Source organism: Delphinus delphis, chromosome 11 (genome assembly GCF_949987515.2).
Source record: "Delphinus delphis chromosome 11, mDelDel1.2, whole genome shotgun sequence".
In the NCBI taxonomy this organism is placed as follows: Eukaryota; Metazoa; Chordata; class Mammalia; order Artiodactyla; family Delphinidae; genus Delphinus; species Delphinus delphis.
This window is the reverse complement of record NC_082693.1, coordinates 89,864,640-89,877,597: the sequence shown is the minus strand read 5'-3', so window position 1 is coordinate 89,877,597 and position 12,958 is coordinate 89,864,640.

Here is a 12,958-nt window from a genome sequence, read left to right as displayed (position 1 = left end):
ACTATATATAAAATAAATAAGCTACAAGGATGTATTGTACAACACGGGGGATACTGCCAATATTTAATAATAACTATAAATGGAACAGAACTTTAAAACATTGTGAATCACTATGACCATATAATATTGTACATCGACTAGAACTCAATAAAAAAATATTTTTAAAGCACCCACAATGATGTGCCGCACTGTGACTGCAGTGCTGGAAAGACAGCTGTGATCAAAACAGACCAGCCCCCCTCTGCTCATGGAGCTTACATTGGAAGTAGATAGTAAACAGGTAATGAATAAATGTCCAATGATGTATTTTCCATTTGTGACCACGTTGTAAAGAAAACAAAACAGGATGTTGAGCTGGAGAGCGAGCGGGTGAGGGAAGGTACTTTAGTTTTTTCAGATTTGACTTTTATCCCACAGGTGACACAGCCGTGGGTGTTTCTGTGAGCGATGGTTCATGAACCCGACCATAGGGCTAAGGGGAGTATCCACCGGGGATTTGAATAAGTCAGAGATGACTTACAGGCAGTGTGTGTTGGTGTCTGGGGGGAAGTGTGTATCAGGATGGGCTCTGTTGCAAGTAACCAAACACCCAACTTGAAGCGGCTTAAACGGTAGGGGTCTGTTAGCTCACAGGAGAATATTTGTAGGTTGGAGGCTCCAGAGCTCGTTCATTTGGGCGCAGCAACAATGCCGAGGGCGGGCACTTTCCATCTTTCTCCTCTGCCATCCCCAGTGCATTGGTTTTGTCTTTGAGCTTGTCCCCCGTGGCTGGGGATGGTCTCTGCAGCTCCAGGCTTTATGGCTTCACACACTCATCCCAAGGCTGCAGGGGAAGACTGGCCTTTTCTCACTCTTTTCATCACAGAGGAAGACATTTTCCAGAAACCTCCAAGTGGATTTCCTTTATTTCCCTTGGCCAGGACTGTGACACGTGCTCACACTTAAACCCATCGCTGGCAGAAAGAGTGAACCAGCCGTGGGGATCTCATTATTCACCGTTCGCTCCCTGGGACGCTGCAGTGGGGCCGCCTGCCGTCATCCCTCTGCTGCTCCGTTTCTGGATAAAACCAGGGGCCCGTTGGGCAGAAAGAAGGCAGCTCATTTATCGCTGTAGCGGGGATGAACCGCAGTGCGTGTGTGGCAGACCTAGTGGGTTTTGCTTTGGGATGTTGTGTCCGGAAAGGTGTGTGACCATGTGTTCTGGGGATGGGGGCTGTCCTCAGCGACGTGCACGTTGACTAATTCCCTCCTAAGATGCGGGGAAAGAAGGAAGAGAGGAAGGCAGGAGGAAACAGCACTCCTCCGGTCCTCCCCTCCTGGTTACCCTTGAATGTACTCACACTGCTCATAGCTGGACCATTTCCTAAGTCCTCTTCGTATTGGTGTGTCTGATGTTTGCAGCCTCCCCAGAAAGTGGAAGTTACTCTCCCTGTTGTGCAGTCAAAGGGACTGAAGCCTGAGGAGGGAAGGGACTCACCCAAGGTCTGTCTGGTAGTTACCAGCGAGGCAGAGTCCCAGCTTCAACCCGATCCTTCTATGACCCATCCTAACCTGTTTGACCCCTGCACCCCCATGCTGCCTCTTTGAGTTATTTCAAAATTCTGGGTTTTAAGAAGGAACTCCCCAGAAAGTTTCTGTATGGAGACCTCAATGGGTTGGTGGCTGAGAGGTTTGAGGTTGGAGGTGGGCGGTTCCCATTCTATTCTCTCCAGAGCAATTTTTCAGGGTCTAGACTTCTGTGCATCAGGGATTCTGTGGGCTACTTTATATAGGCTGAGGGATCGGGACAAGAATATAAAGATGGCCCATCATGGGATGGCCTGGTGAGAAGATCAGGAGTTCTCAGTGGACCCCTGTCCTTGCACTATTTGTACTTGAGACTTGGCATTTGACGTGGTCTCTTGGGGGAACTGAGATGCTTAGAACTGACATTTTGAGCTTGTGTTTGGTTCTTTTTCACCCTGGATTCTGTTGAGAGCATTCAAAGCCCTTCGGTAGTCTGCCGGGTCTTTATGTTCCCTTACTTGGGAATGAGAACTTGTCCTTCCAGGCAGGCTGGGCATATGCTATAGGTGCCTTAAAATGGAGAGTGGAGGTACTCAGTGCACAGGACAGAACACAAGGCTCTTTCCTTTCTGCATTTGGTAACCAGAGGGGCTGGACCTGGTTTAAAGTTGATTCATAATCTCTCTGGTCAGGTATGTGCAGTCTGCTTGGACCTTGGGTTGTGTGTGATGGTCAAAATCCTCTATTTCCATCATGTATTTAAAGTCAGTCATACGTAGAAAACAAGCTTATGGGTACCAAAGGGGAAAGGTGGAGGGGAGGGAAAAATTGGAAGTTTGGGATTGACATATACATACTACTATGTTTAAAATAGATAACCAACAAGGACCTACTGTGTAGCACAGAGAACTCTGCTCAGTGTTCTGTAATCACCTAAATTGGAAAAGAATTTGAAAAAGAATAGATACATGTATGTGTATAACTGAACCCCTTTGCTGTACACCTGAAACTAACACAACACTGTCAATCAACTATATCCCAATATAAAATAAAAATTTCAAAAAATCTTCTTTAATTACCTTTAGTCATGTATTACAGTTTTCAGGGTAGAGGTTTTTCCACATCTTTTGTTGTATTTATTTCTAAGTGATCTATGTTACTTTTAGCCTCCACTGTAAGTGGAATTGTTTTGTTCATTTCACTTTCCAAATGTTTGGTGTTCATATATATAAAAATATAAATTTTCTATATTGAAGAAAACATAGAGTCAGTCATAATAACCTCAGAAGACCAGTAGGTCAATATTGGCGCAGGGCTTGCAGGGGTCAGCTTGAACCGCCTTGATTATCTATAGATCGTATCTCCTGTAGATGGCTGTATCAAGCAGTTCGTCACCAACGGATTTATAGGGTCTAGTGTTTCTGAGTATTAGTGCACGGCATGGATCTGGGAAATTTTCCACTCAGGGCTTCATTCAGCAAACATTCATCTGGTACCTACTATGCGTCAGATACTAGGCTAAGGAGGAGGAATATATTAAGACCAACGTGACTCCTGTCCAGATAGGGTTATGATCAGAGAGGGGACATGATAAGCAAGCAGCCAAATAGATACTGCAAATTACGGTAAACAGTTTGAAGGCGAGAGTGCTGTCAATTGTATTACAGTGAGCCGGTCTTATTTTTTTTACAATGTTTAGGAAGGTGATGTTCAGACAGGGACAAAGTGATAATATCCATCCCACCTCAACCACAGGTATGGCCAGGCCCGTTAGAACTCATGGTTATACCTCAAAGGATGGGGGCATTTCAAAGAGAGGAATGGAATTTTCAAATTGGTTGAAGTTGCTTTTCTGAGAATCTCTTGAAATGCCTTGGGTTTTACCCCTTCACCCATTATCGACGGAGTTGCCGGTAAATGAAAACTGGCTTTGCTGGCTCCATGTGGATTTTGTCATTGTAGTTCTTGGTTTGATAAAGGCTGTCAGAAAGGAAAAAGAAAATAAATGAACTAAGAAATAAAAACAATTCTTAAACTGTGACCAAAGAAGTGAGTTGATGTATGAAGAGGAGTTGGGAGGCTTATTCGAGTTATAATAAAATTTAAGTCTTGCTGTGCCATGGTAGGGCATCTCGCTGGGGCTTCGTCCCCAAGGATGTGATTCAGGGGATGCTGACTGGTCCTCAGCATCGAGATGAACACGTTAGCACTGGGTAAATCCTATGTGGCAAGTTTCCCTCTCTAGAATTGGAAGAAATGACTGTTTCTTTTTTTTTTTTTTGCGTTACGCGGGCCTCTCACTGCCGCGGCCTCTCCCTTTGTGGAGCGCAGGCTCCGGACGCACAGGCTCAGCGGCCATGGCTCACGGGCCCAGCCGCTCCGCGGCATGTGGGATCTTCCCGGACCGGGGCACGAGCCCGTGTCCCCTGCATCGGCAGGTGGACTCTCAACCACTGCGCCACCAGGGAAGCCCGAAATGACTGTTTCTTTAGGTAAGTTCTAGATGGGGCGGTTGGCTTGTAGGGTTTATGTTGTATGGAAATAAGACATCTTTAAACTCTTGACTCCCACTGTCGTGGTGAGATGAAAAACTCAGGGAAAGGACAGATTGAGACCCATCTCACCACCCAGGCTACAGCTTAGAACCCCCTGGGGGGAGCTTTCACAAAATTCTCCATGGCTCAGCCCCACCCACACCAGTATGTCAGAATCCCTTGGCGAGGAAGATCGTGTACAACTCAATCTTATTTATTAATTTATTAATTTACTTTTGCCTGTGTTGGGTCTTTGTTGCTGTGCGCAAGCTTTCTCTAGTTGTGGCGAGCGGGGGTTACTCTTCGTTGCGGTGCGCAGACTTCTCCTTGCGGTGGCTTCTCTTGTTGTGGAGCACGGGCTCTAGGCACCGGCTTCAGTGGTTGTGGCTTGCAGGCTCAGTAGTTGTGGCGCACGGGCTTAGTTGCTCCGCGGCATGTGGGATCTTCCCGGACCAGGGCTTGAACCTGTGTCCCCTGCATTGGCAGGTGGATTCTTAACCACTGGGCCACCATGGAAGCCCCTATAATTCAATCTTAATAAATGCTTATGGGAGAAGAGATGCTGGGATACGGTTCCGCTTAGCAGGGATCTGGAGTGTGGGTTCTGAAGACCAGTTCTGAATTGATGCCCTAAATCAGTGCTTCTCAAAGCTCAGTGTGTGTCCACATTCCCTGGGAATCTTATTAAAATGCAGATTCTGATTTGTTCCACCTGGGCTGGAGCCCAAGCCTTGGCCTTTCTAACAGCTCCCAGGTGGATTCAGATGCACACCTGGGGTAGCCAAGCCCTAGATGATATGTGGAATTAAGCACCATGACACTGGAGAAGCATTTCCTTAGAGCAGGACTCTCAACCTTGGCGGAATATTCATGTCACCTGGGTGAGTTTTATAAAATACCCATGCTGGGGCTCTACCCCTAGAGAATCATTCAACTATTGGGGGATGGGCCCGGGCATCAGCTATTTTTAAATGTTTTCCAAGTGATTTTAATGTACAGCTAGGTGTAGGAGCCTCTGCTCTAGAGGATTCTTTTTTTTTTTTTCTTTTTTTTTTTGGCCGTGCACGGCATGCGGGATCTTAGTTCCCCGACCGGGGATTCAGTCCGTGCCCCTTACAGTGGAAGCGCGGCGTCTTAACCACAGGACCGCCAGGGAAGTGGCACTTAATAGAAATAAAATGCGTGCGTGTGAGTATCTGTTGCTGTGCAGTAAGTTACCCTAGACAATGTCTGTGACGTCACGCGGTTACTGAGGACCAGAAATCCAGGAGTGGCTTAGCTGGGTGATTCTAATACGGGGTCTTTCGTGAGGCTGTAGTCAAGACGTCGATTTGGCTGCCGTTCTATGAAGGTTGGACGGTGGCCAGAGGACCTGCTTCTAAGAAGGTTCATCCACATGGGTGTTGCCTGGAGGCCTTGGTTTCTCACTATGCAGGATCCTCCGTAGGGCTGCTCACAAATTAGCAGCTAACTTCCTTTAGAGTAAGTGACGAGAGAGAAAGAGAGAGAGAGGGAGATGGAGAGATTGAGAAAGAGACCAAGGCAGAAGCAGCAGTGTCTTTTGTAACCTAATTTTGAGTGACATACCATTGCTTCTGATATATTCTACTAAAATAATACTGTAGTGTTTCTTTAAGGAAGCCATACGGGGCATGTGGTAAGGTGACATTCACCAACTTGTGAATTACTTGAACCTAGAAGAGGCCTTGCATTCTGTAAACTGGTCATAGACAGGCATGTGGTGTTCACATTTAGAGATGCACACAAAAAGTTACATAAACATTGACATCATAATGGTAAATGGACTTAAACAAAAATATTCTGTGGGTCACACAGACCAACCCTGATACAGTGTGGGAGGGGGTCACTAGAGGGTGTGACTTATCAGGAAGAAGGAATCACTGGGGGTCATCTTGCAGACGGCTACCACAGTGTGCACGCAAGTAATTTAAAGCGTTTTAGCGTCACATAAAAAAATTTAAAAAAGAAAAGGTGGCATTAATTTTAATGATACGTTTTATTTGCCCAACGTATCCAAATATTATAATAATATCAATATAATCAATATAACATTATTTTGCATTCTTTTTTATACTAAGTTTGAATTCTGATGTATACTTTACATTTACCCCTCATCTCTATGAGGACTTGCCCTGTCTCAAGCGTTCATTAGCCAGTCGCATATTTTCCTTAATTCTACAGGTAGCCTTGTCTGGATGGACCCAGAGGGTAGATTATCCCACTTCGTAAAGGCTCATCCTCTATTTCCCCCCAAATGACAGACCTATTGGTTCACTTGCTATTCTAACTAAATCACCTGTCAATTTCCCCTTTTAGAAATGGCAAGTCTGGGTTTCTCTGGCTGATGCTTTGTATGAAGAAGCCCTTGGGTTTTCAGCCTATTTATTCCACACGATTGACTTTTCTTATGCCACTGGTGCAAAAATCTGTCAGGAACAATATAAGAATTGCAGGAGCAATGACTGATTTTGACCTTTGACTCAGTGGAGAGAAACTAATTATGTGGAGAGAAACCAATTATGGGCTAACCTAGAAGTGCTGGTGTTCATCCCCACCCTGCCACGGGCCCTGAGACAGAATGTGCCCCTTAGCACCGCCTGAGGGCTGGCGTTGGGAGGAATCGTGTCCTGACGAAGCAGACCACGGTTTCAAACAGGGCACAAGAGCCGTGTGCTCTGGTCCCCGCTCCCTCTAACGGGTGCTTTATGACTTGAAAGAATTTTTGGATGAGCTGAATGAGTTGCCCTTTGCTATGAGGAACAGAAAGTTGAAAGTCTTTTCTATGCAAATGATATGGTTTTATTGTCAGAAACCAGGAATGGCCTCATTACTGTCAGGAAAAACTGGCTCAGGATGAACTGCTCCAACCCCCAATTGTCACTGTTGGCAGATGTCCTCCAACATCGAGTTGGCTTTTATTCAACAACCTGTGAATTGCATTCACTCATGTAGTCACTGAGGGCTACATTTTCGTACTCAGCCGTTTGCGGGACTCACCAGGAGGTGACACTTGCTTAACATTAGGTGTCTGTGGATGCAGTGTTAGGATTTCTCTAATGCCTTCTTGGGTGATTTGTAAAATGTACTTTGAAAAAAAACTTAAGCTAAAATTATTATGGCTCAACTTGATGGACTTGGACATTATTTCTTGGTGTGGGAATAGATCCAGAGCTGTTCTCTTAAGGATTACGGCTTTCCACAGGCATCCCCACAAGCTTTCCTTCGGGTATTCCCACATGTATTCTCCCAGGTATTCCCACAAGTATTCCCACAGGTATTACAACAGGTACTCTCCCAGGTATTACCAGAGTGTTCCCATATGTATTCCCATAGGTAGTCCCACAAGTATTCCCACAGGTATTCCCACATGTATTCCCACAGGTACTCTCACAGGTATTTCCATAGGTATTCCCACAGGCATCCCCAAAAACTTTCTTATTGGTATTCCCACATGTACTCTCACAGGTATTTCTGTAGGTATTTCCACAGGTATTCCCTCAAGTATTCCCACCAGTATTCTCAGAGGTATTCCCTAAAGTATTCCCACAGGTATTCCCACCAGTATTCTCAGAGGTATTCCCACAGGTATTCCTTTGGCCTCTCTCTGTGTCGAGGTAGGTCCACTTGATTGTCAATGCACATAGATCTTCCCTTAACTGGTAGCACAGTATGCCCATGCCACAGGTCAGTTCTTACTCCAGATTGTACCTTCAAACTTGTCTGCTCTCCACATTTCATCTCTACAGAGATGGAGGGAGAAGTCCTGGGAATTCCCCGGAGGAACTGGCTCTGGCTGAGGCTCACATGATATTTCCTTGATGAGAACACACAGTTACATTCTTCTCAGACCACCAAGCCAGGAGAAAAGCCTGCTTCTCTTGAGCACCTGAGCAGCTATCTAATTTTCAGAGTCACTGTCATCCTGACCACTTGTAGGTAGTCGTGTTTCTGTTCTCTCTGTGGCTCCTGGGAAGCTAAGTTAAACACCTCATTTGACCTCTTGGACCTTAGAGTGTGTTGGACTTCCTTTTCTTCACCCTGGTTTCTTTATCAATTCATTACTTGAAAATATGTGCTGGGTTGTTCCGTACTCAAATAAACCTTCTCAACTCTTTTCCACAATGAGGCAGAGATGTAAATAAACACTAGTGTGAAGACGGGAACAATCCATCTGTCATCCTAGAACAACTCCTGAGTATTGAGGACTGGATCCCAGGTCTCCTGACTGCCTCACTGGTGTTCTCCTGTCAGACCATGATCTGGGCACATGAGTTTAACAAGAAGAGTTTAGCTTTTGTGGAAGCAACCCATTCCTCCTCCAACCGGTGGAAATCCTGGATAAAAATAACCACAAATTTCACACACAAGAGGGATCATAGTGTATTTATTTATTTTTTCTGTCGTGTAAATGGAGCCAGGAGTGTCAGGTCAGGGCTGGGCTGGCAGATTCACTATCATTAGGGTCTACGTACCTTAGTGTCAGCTTCCATCCTCGAGCTTGCCCCAGAGTCCAAGCTGGCTGCTGGGGCTCCGGACATCAAGTTCACATTCCAGGTAGAAGGGAAGAAGGACCAGTCTCTTAGCTTGGTCAGCCCCCTGTCAAGAGACTTTCTGGAAGGAAACTCATCCAATGACTTTCTCTTTCATCTCATTAAGCCTCCTCTCTTAGCTGAAGGTGGGACTAGGGAATGTAATCTAGAACCTGGGAACACTGGCACCATGAATAAGATTGGGGTTCTATTGTTAACAAGAAGGGAAGCAAGAATATTGCCTGACTACAGCTTGTAGTTTGGAGCTACAAGGAAAAAATCCCTTAAAAACTTAGAAAAGGAAGTGAGATGGCCTTTCTGGTGACAAACTTAATCATGAACAAATAAAACGCTGAAACAGAGAAGTGTAAAGGCAACTTAAGGAGACACAAAAGCTGGAACCTGTGAAGAAACGTGTCAATGTGAAAGGGGCTGGTCCACTCCCCAGGGCACAGAGAAAACCCTCAAAGGGGCAAACGTAGGAGGCCCCATTTCTTCCTGACCATTGGCAGCAGGGAGTGTAACCAAAGGGAGAATTTTAGAAAGTGGACTTTGGTTATGTTGGTACCACCGGGAAGATCCTACGCTTGAGATGGGTGTGCAACAGTTGTAACACTTGGGGTACAAGTTGTTATAAGATTAAACAGCCTCAACCCTCCCCTCACAAATGAGCATGCTGGGACCCAAAGAAATAAATCTATAACATGGCAGGTGATAAATACTATGAAGGAAAGAAAAAAACAAACAAAAAACAACAGAGTAAGGAGACGAGAACGACAGAGAGTCAGGGAAGAACTCCAGAAAGAATGAGACAATTGATGTCGAGATGCTTGAGTCCTCATCCCAGCTCTGCCGTTGACTTGTGTGTGTGTCTACATCACTGGGTCTCAGTCTCCAGCTCTGTAGAATGGGGACATTGGGCTGGTGGCCAGAAAAGTTCAGTGATTAAGAGCATGGATCCTTGGGTGGGTGCCTCCTGCCTTTAAATCCCAGCTTAACTCTTAACTGAGCCAGTGACCTAGTCTCCCTGGGCCTCGGTTGCTTCGCCTGTAGGTGGGAATCAGGACAGCAATCACACAGATGTGACTCGAGGAGGCTTCAACGAGGCAATGCAAATACAGTGCCTGCACAAAGCGCTGAACAATTGATAGCAGTTTCTTCCCCTGCCTACCCTGCTGGACCAGAAAATGCTGTCTTCTTGATAATCTGCTTCCAGCTGTCACCACCGCCAACTCCAGACTCCCTTTGGCAGCCCGTTTCCCTGGCGACAGTTGCTATGACCGTCTCAAAAGTTCAATGGCTACCACCCACCCTGTGCGCTGCTGTCTGGAGTCCTTTTAACCCATGATTTATTGGGTTTGTCGTCCCTAATGACTTCTCAAATGAGCCTATAAATCAGAAATGTTAATAAAGCATCCCTGGGGTCTTAAACTGATAACTTGGGTTGTGGGGTCCATTCATGGACCAGTTACGATCAATTGATGTTTCCATCTGTATCACCATCCATCAGGGTGCAAATGCTTCCCGACTCGTGCCCTGGGGGTTGAAGGGAGATATCCGCTGAGGGGTGGAGGGTTACTTAGCTACAGTGATGTGGGTCCTTGTTTGTTCTGCACCCACAGGGTCCATCAATTCACTTATCACTTAAATTCACTTATCACTTAAATATGCTTCACACCCTCTTGCCCCCCTTCTGCATTCCAGAGCTTTCTCTGGGTGGGTGATAACATTCATTTATTCATATGTTCATTCATTCTTCATTCACTTACTCCTTCCTTCTTGCCCGCCTTCCCTCCTCCCTTTGTTGAATGCTTCCTGAGTATCTCTTTGGATAAACCTGTAACTGTATCAGTAGTGATGATGAAGGTGGTAAGGATTTTAAAAAAACACCCCATCTGTCTTTGACTATTAACACATGCCAGATACTCCATTTTCCAGAGAAGGTAACCGGGGCACACAAGCAGTAAAATAACTTGTCCAAGATGAGAGAGGTGAAGTGACTTGCCCAAAGCCACACAGCAGAGAAGGAGAGGAGCCAGGGAACTTTGGGCAAGTTACTTCAACACTCTGTGCTTCAGTCTCTTCTTCTGTAAAATGGGTTTATTGATAGAACCCATGTCACAGGGCTGCCGTGAGAATTGACCGTAAAGGGCTTTGAACAGTGCCCGGTCTGCAGAAAGTACTGCTATCAGTCCTGTGCCTAAAATTGATCATTCAGTTGAAATATCCTAGAAGCCTCATGAGGAAAGGGGGGCCCAGAGAGTATCTTGCCCAAGGCTGCCGAGGGAAGAAACAGGAGGAGTGGAATTTGAACCCAGATCCGTCCTCCCTTAGAGCCTCTACACTCAGAAAGCACTTTATTTTCCAGCTCTCATCCTAATAACCAAGAAGTCACGTTCAGCAGACACAGAAGGGAAAAAACTGCGTGATCTCGCTTCTATATGGAATCTCAAAAAGTTGTCTCCGTAGAAGCAGAGAGTAGAATGGTGGTCACCAGGGGCAGGGGGGTGGGGAAGTGGAGTTTCGCTGGTGGAGGGAACAATCTTGCACTTATAGAGGATAAAGAAGTCTAGGGATCTAACATGCAGCATGAGGACCATGGTTAGGGGCAACGTAATGAATACTGGAAATCTGCTAAGAGTAGATTTCAGGTGCTCTCATCACACACACACGGTAACTGTGTGAGGAGGTGATATGTTAATTAGCTTGACTGTAGTGATCATTTCACTGTATATGTATATCATCGTGTTGTACACCTTGAATATATACAATTTTAATTAACAAATAAAATGAAAGAAAGAAGATGAAACTGTCTATGCAGTTTCACTGGAAGGTTGAGCACCCACACACCCAGGGCGGAGGGTGGGGGGGGGTGTGGGCAGCGGGAACCACGGAGGACTTCTTGAAGGAGGTGGCACTCGAGGCATCTCTGAGAGGAAGGGGAGGAGGAGGTGCTGTGGAGATGGGGATGTTAACCTAGGGGGTGGGACTTGCCCAGAGAAGAGTCACGGCAGGGTTTGCCCAGAGCAGGGGACGGGGTGGAGGGAGGCGAGGACCCACCCTCCTGTGCCAGGCCCCCGCCTCACTAACACAGGTGGGGATAAAACTGTCTCCCTCCCTGGTTGTTGACAGGGTCAGTGTCTCAGGGGTGCAGTGAATGTTGACTTGCATTTAGAGCCCTTATCTCAGTTGAAACGAAGCCCTGACTTTGAACAGTTCTTGTTTTGATTAAGGGAATGAAAGAGAGAAAGGGAGGACAGGTGGAAGGTTGGGAGCTCAGGAGGAAGGTGGGTGTGGATGGACCTCTGAGGGACCGGGCCTGGGCAGGACCCCAGCTGCCCGCCCCATCCTCCACCTTCTCGGAGGGGCAGCCGGCCAGAGCGGGGATGCTGACAGGCCAGGCCGGGGTGATGGGCGGCTTGCCGGGGCTTCTCTGGGAAGTCTTCTGTGTAGAGGGCAGTATAATCCATCACTCATTCTAAAAAGGTCCACTGGTGCCCACCAGAACTTTCTGGAAATCGTGGTATTCATATAGACAGAGGGTTTTGAGCAGAAAAGGTTTGGAGGGATCATCAAGCCCAGGTGAGACCCATCAGGGGAGCGACTTTCCCAGGGTCACTGGTTCGGTTAGTGGGAAAGCCAAGACAGATGGCATGTGGGTCTCTTGACTCTTGATTTTGTAGCACAAAATATACCAGAGCTGGGAGACCGCTAGAGGTCATCCCTCCCCTATGCGAGATGGTCAGGGAGGGGAAATGACCTGCCTGGCATGGGGGTGGGGCAGGGTCACACAGTGGTTAGGGACCCAAGCTATCAAGTCAGACAATCCCAGGTTCATGTCTCAGTCGTGTCACTTCCTACCTTTGTGAACTTTAGTGCCGTCTCTGGGCTCAGGGTCCTTCATTTCTTAAGCGGAACTAATGATGCCCATGTCACAGGCTTGTTGTGAGCTTAAATGAGATGATAGGAGCAGAGCACCGTGCCTTGCACCCAGTAAGTCCCCACTTGATGCGTGCCGTTATTATTATTTCCAAGGCTGCACATGGCGGTGGCTGTATTGTGGGAGGCTGTGTCTGACTCTCCATCACTCACTGCAGCCTTGAACTGTTGGATGGGGAGCTGACCTAGGTCCCAGACCTGGGCCCACATGGGCCAAAATCGAACACCTAGGAATTATCCCACACCTTTTCCTCTCATCCTACATCTTAATCCATCAGCAACTCGTGTTGGTTGCATCTTTCGGATGTGTCTGGAATCCCACCACTTCCCACCCCACCTCCGCTGCCCCTGGGGTGAGCCAGCTGTGTCCCCACCTTGGACAGCTGCATTTGGTTCCCTGTTTTTCTCCTTTCCCCTCCAGTCTCTGCT